Genomic DNA, 5,561 nt, shown 5'->3' on the forward strand with positions numbered 1-5,561 from the left:
GGGAAGGGGAGGATTCCCAAACTGTCCAATTCCCCTGTTCTCCCACCACCCCACAGGTCAGACTGAGCCCTTTACCCCCCCCCCTCCACCTCGGGTGAAAGCACACAGAGAGAGCATCACACTGTCCCCCCCCCCTCCCGCCCCCCAAAAGGCGCCGGCAGAAAGGAGGTGTGAGAAAAACGGAAACACTCCGCGCGCGTCCCCAGATGGTTATTATTCTATCGGAGGGCCGTGTGACAAAAGGGGCTGACGGTCCGGACCTGAGGCTGGGCACGACAGCAGCCCACGGTCTGGCAACGCCAGAGGGCTGGGACCTGTCACCCCGGCCTCCCGGGGAGAGCTGACACGGCGGCCTCTGACCCCACCTCCCAGGAAGTTCAGCAGCTCAGAACCACAAAGCAAAACAAAGGGGCGCGGAGAGGAAGGAGCCACGGTACCTTCCGATCACCGCTGGCCCCCGAGTCCCGAGCCCCCAGCCGGAGCCCGAGCAGGAGCCCCGGCGCGGCTCCTCGCCCGCTTCTCCGCTGGCCGCGGCCCAAGGCCTGGGCAGCCCCCCGGTCCCTTGTCTCCCCGCGGCCGCCCGTGACAGGAGCCGGGGAAGCAGCCGAGGGGCAGCTAGGGATGGGAAAACCAGATGGCTCCATCCCTCCTCCCTCCTCCCTCCTCCTCCATCCCTCCCTCCGGGTGCCCGCGGCCTGGCCGCCCTCCGCAGGGGCCCGGGGAGGCCGCGGGCCCGGCTCGTCCGGGCTCACCCCAGGGAAAGGGTTGCCTTTGTCTAAAGGTCACCACCCGAGCGCGGTGCCCGGGCTGGGCCTGGTGCCTCCCATTCCCAGGCCGAGGGGGTGGAGATGGGGGGCCGCCCCGAATCTCGGGAGGTGACAGGGGTAAGGCTCCCTTCCCTCCCCTCCCCCTCCCCGTAACGGCCCCCTCCGGGACGAGCCAGCTAGCGGGGGAGGGGGTCAACTCCCTTCATCGCTGGAGGGGTGGGGGACCAAGTCAACTCCTTTCATTGTTTAGGGGCGGTGGGGAGGGGGAGACCCAATGGCCTCCTTCCGCATCCATCCCTCCCCAGGCTGCCGGATGCCCCGTTTCTCCCCGGCACCCCCGACCGGGATCTGGGGAGGGGGCGCAGGGGACGGGCGAGAGGGGGAGATGAAGGCTCGCCACCTCCGGCCAGGCGATCACCATCCACTGCCCCATTGCCCTCTTCTTCTCTGAAAGGCGGGGAGCGGGGTGAGGGGAAGGGGGGGGGGGGCCGGGCCGGGGGAGGGGGTCTCCCCGCCCCTCCCCCCGTGGAACGTTAGGTCTCGTTTTTCCGCCGCTCCATTGTATCCCCGGCAGCCGGCGGGAGGGCCGGGGAGGCACCGGGCGCCGGGTTTGGGCAGGGGAGCAGCGGGGGGGGGTCCCCGCAGGATCGGGGCGGCGGTGATGGTGGGAGAGACGCGGGGGATGGGGGGGCTGCCGGGGGTGGTGGGCGCCGAGCAAAAAAAGAGGCAGCGGGCGCTGCGCCCCGGTTGGGGGGCTGAGTGTGTGAGTGTCGGGGGGGTGGGTTCGGCCCCGGCTCCGGCTCCCCCCACACACACCCTCGCCGCCAACCCCCACTCCCCCCTCGCTTTTGCGCCCTGTCACAGCCCCGACTCGCAGGTAGAGAGAGTTAAGAGATTTAAAGAGAAATTGCTACATTGTGAGAAACTCACCCTGATGTTTGAGCAGCCGTCGGCGCGGGGTCTCCGAGACGGCCCCGCACGGGCTGCAAAGGGAGGACCCAGAAGGGGCCGACCGGCCGGGCCGGTCAGCGCACTGCCTGATCGCATGGCGGCCGCCCGGCAGCCTCCGCCAGGCCCCTGCCGCCGCCCCGCGCCGCGGCCCGGGCGCCCCGGACCCGCGCGCGCTCCGGGGAGGACCCCTCGGGTTTGCAAAAAAAAAAAAAAAAAAAAAAAAAAAAAAAAGAGAGAAAAAAAAGAAAAAAAAATTTTTTTTAATTAAATGCAAAAGAAAAAAAAAAAAAAACCTTGCAGGTTTTGTGTCCGCCCCCCCCTTCCTCCTCCTCCTCCTCCTCCTCCTCCTCCTCCCTCCGCCCTCGCCGGGGGACGGGCTTGGGGGAGGCCCCGCCCCGCGCTCCGCGCACCAGCTCCGGCTCCGGACGCCGAGCGGCGGGCCCGCGAGCGAATGGGAGGCCGCGGGCGCCCCGGGAGGGTGCCTCCCGCGCCGGCGCCGCCCCCTCCCCAGCCCCAGTCCCGGGGGTTTGGGGTCGCGCCTTGCCAGGTTCTGGTGGAGTCGGCCGACTTCCTCGAGCCGTGCTCCGGGCTGCGGGGAAAGGCTAAAGGGGTTCGCGCTCCCAGACCCCGGGCGCCCTGCCGGCTGGGGAAGGGGCCCCGTGCGCCCCGGGCGCGCGCCCGACGCGGGGGACAGTCGCCGGGCGAGAGGAGGCGCCCAGGGCGAGCGCCGAAGGCTCGAAAAGGTAGCGGGAGTAGAGGATGGAAAAGGGGGGGGCACCTCGCCAGTGGAACCGCGAAGGAGCCGGGAGCGGGAACGAATAGGGTGGAAGGCGGCGCGGGGTTGGGGGCGACTGGCCGGGACCCCGGGCGTGGCTGGATCGCTCACCTCGGTCGGTCTTTGCTCACATGCGACGGCCCCGGGGAGGGCGCCAGGGACGCGGGATCCAACTTGAGAGCCACCTCGAGGCCTCTCGGGCCGCGCTGATGGGATTCCCAGAAGCCCCAGAACGCCTCGGTGGTGTTGGGTCCGTTTCCGCCCCACCAGCCCATGAACGCCTTGCGGGTGGGACACTTAGATTCCCGCGTTCGTGTCGGGAACGCTAGGTGGGCGCCTGCTGTTATGTCCTGCTCCGTGCTGGGGGCCCAGCGGGGACCCAGATGGCCCGGACCTGCCTGCCTCTCCGGGGTGCACAGACCAGGGGGACCTCTCTTTTGGTCTCTTATTACCTTCTGTCTTCCCAGTGCCCCAAAAAGCTCCATGCATACAGAAGCGGCTTAATAAATGCGTTGAATGAATGAGTGACTGAGACGTATCTGTGCTTTAAACTTTAGTATTCATTCTAGTATCTTGGGCCTACTGTTCATGGCATTTAAGAGATCACTGAGGTTAAGGGCCCTGACTCAAACCGGTGACTCTCTGGTTCACATCCTGCCTTTGCCGCGTCCTTGCTTTGTGACCTTGGGCCAATCACTTCACCTCTCTGTGCCTTCATTTCCTCGTCTCAATAATAGGCCTCACTTTACAGGGTCATTAGGACCAAATAAGCTTGTCAGGGAGATCAGCACCTGACCGGAAGTGCCAGAGAAGCGCTGACTGTTCTTGATTATTATATAAAAAGTAAAACTATCAATTTCAGAAGTGAACGCATGGGTTGCCCCAAACATAAGACAGTGGTGGATCCGTAACTTACGCGGTGGTCATCCACAGCTCACTTGGAGAAATGGGACTCTTTGGAAAACAGCAATATACACACTTAGACTGTGTTTTTGTGCAGCTCGCCCTCTATTTGCTATGACTGAGCCCGATTAAGCTACACCTTGAGTATTCATTAACTAGCGCCAAACACAATATTTTGAAACCTCAGTACTGCTCAGCAGGAAGATGCCTCTAGCACCTCCCGTCTAGAAAACCTTTAATCCCATTTCACAGTGCAGGAAACTAAATTGGCTCCGAGGAGGGGGAAGTATTTTGCCCAAAGTCCCACAACCAGGAAGTGATTAGAGCTGGGTGACACTTGTGTCTGTGTCAAAGCTGCAAGCCCCAGGGGCACTCGGCACTTGGAAGACTGGTTAAAAGCAGATTTGAGGCATTAGGAGGGGTGATTGTCCACATGTATTCATTCCGGCAGGGTGTATATTTCTTTCTTTTCTTTTTTTTCTTTCTTTCTTTCTTTTTCTTTCTTCTTTCTTTTCTTTCTTTCCTTCCTTTTTCTTTCTTTCCTTCCTTTCTTTTTCTTTCCTCTTTCTTTCTTTCCTTCCTTTTTCTTTCTTTCCTTCCTTTCTTTTTCTTTCCTCTTTCTTTCTTTCCTTCCTTTCTTTCTTTTTCTCTTTATTTCTTTTCTTTCTTTTTTCTTTCTTTCCTTTCTTTCTTTTTCTTTCTTTTCTTTCTTTTCTTTCTTTCCTTCCTTCCTTTCTTTCTTTTTTTCTTCTTTCTTTTCTTTCTTTCCTTTCTTTCTTTTTCTTTCTTCTTTCTTTCCTTCCTTTCTTTCTTTTTCTTTCTTTTCTTTCTTCTTTGTTTCTTTCTTTCTTTCTTTCTTTCTCTCTTGTTTATTTATTTTGAGAGAGAGAAACGGGGGAGGGGCAGAGAAGCCCAAGCAGGGTCCACGCTGTTCAGTGTGGAGCCAGACGAGGGGATCGTACTCCCGGTCCATGAGATCCTGACCAGGGCCGGAACCAGGTGGCTTAACCGCTTAACTGACTGAGCCACCCAGGTGCCACTGCAGGAAGTGTTTTTTAAGTTATCTAGTATGTTCCAGAATTTTAGTAGCGGTCAAGACCACTCAGGTTCTCACCCCACCACCTCCCCCCGCACCATACACACACAGTCCACGATCTGTTAGGGAACGCAGACAATGTGCAAGTAAGACTTAGCGACAGTTTTCCCCCTGCCTTCCATGCATGGCAGGTCCCAAGTTTCTTTGGTGCACTGGTATCCCCCCCACCCCCACCCCTAGAACACTGCCCGGTACTCGGTGCTCAAAAAAGGTCTTTTGAACCAAGAGGTAATAGCCACCCTCCCACAGATACACCTGACCTCTCAGGAAGATGGTCTGGGGCCATGCTACTTGGAATGGGCCTGGCTGGGTGTGAAGGAAGGCGACAACAGGTCAACCCCAAAGCCCTGGGAAATCAAATGTCCAAGGTCAGCGTAGGGGACGTTATGGGCCCAAGTGAAAAGAGACTTGCCGTCTTCTGGGGATGACACACACCTTCCCTTTGAGAATCCCATGCAAGGTGTGAGTTCTAGGTTAAGAATTGAGTGGGCGGTGGTGAGACCCAGACAGGTTCAGCGACTTGTCCCAGGGCTACTGAGCCAGGATGGGGACCAATCCAGTAGACCCAGGCGTTCCATCACCAACTGTCTCTGAGTCGTCAGATGAACTTGGGGTGAGTCACTTCCAGCACCTCCATTTTCTCATCGGTCCCATGGGAGTGTAGAGTCAGGATCCCCAAAGCTCCCCCTCCCCCCGCCACTTTATGAGGAGACATTTCAAACGTGGAAAGGTGGAAATACAGTGAACACCTAAAAACCCACCACTTGGATTCGACCATAGCATGTTCCTCTACTTGCTTTCTTACACATCTGTGCATCTACCCATCCATCAAATCCGTCTTCTTTTTTGATGTGTTGCAGAGATCTGTTTACCTCTCCCTTGACGTCATTAACCAGGTAACCCTAGCTCCCCACTCTGATAAATGCTCTGATGACTGTAGTATAACCCTCTGGGCCAGGTGCTGGCTCTCTTTTAAACTGCAATTCTCTCCCTTTTTTTTTTTTTTTTAACGTTTTTTATTTATTTTTGAGACAGAGAGAGACAGAGCATGAACGGGGGAGGGGCAGAG

The 5,561-nt window shown here is 58.1% G+C and overlaps 1 protein-coding gene across 4 annotated transcripts in view; it reads right to left on the reverse strand.

The window, feature by feature from the left end:
- BICRA (BRD4 interacting chromatin remodeling complex associated protein) overlaps positions 1-1,959 on the reverse strand; it is an 83,891-nt gene extending 81,932 nt beyond the window's left edge. For 2 of the 4 annotated variants that reach the window (XM_078439619.2, XM_078439620.2), the window contains exon 1: positions 1,698-1,958. The gene's annotated coding sequence lies outside the window, so the exon portion shown is untranslated. Of the gene's footprint in view, positions 1-437; positions 1,252-1,697 lie in introns of those variants that run through there. The other 2 variants (XM_078439622.2, XM_078439621.2) reach the window with 2 other exon arrangements.
- Positions 1,960-5,561: the final 3,602 nt, after the last annotated feature.

This window comes from Panthera onca, chromosome E2 (assembly GCF_046562875.1).
Source record: "Panthera onca isolate mPanOnc1 chromosome E2, mPanOnc1 haplotype 2, whole genome shotgun sequence".
NCBI classification, from domain to species: domain Eukaryota; kingdom Metazoa; phylum Chordata; class Mammalia; order Carnivora; family Felidae; genus Panthera; species Panthera onca.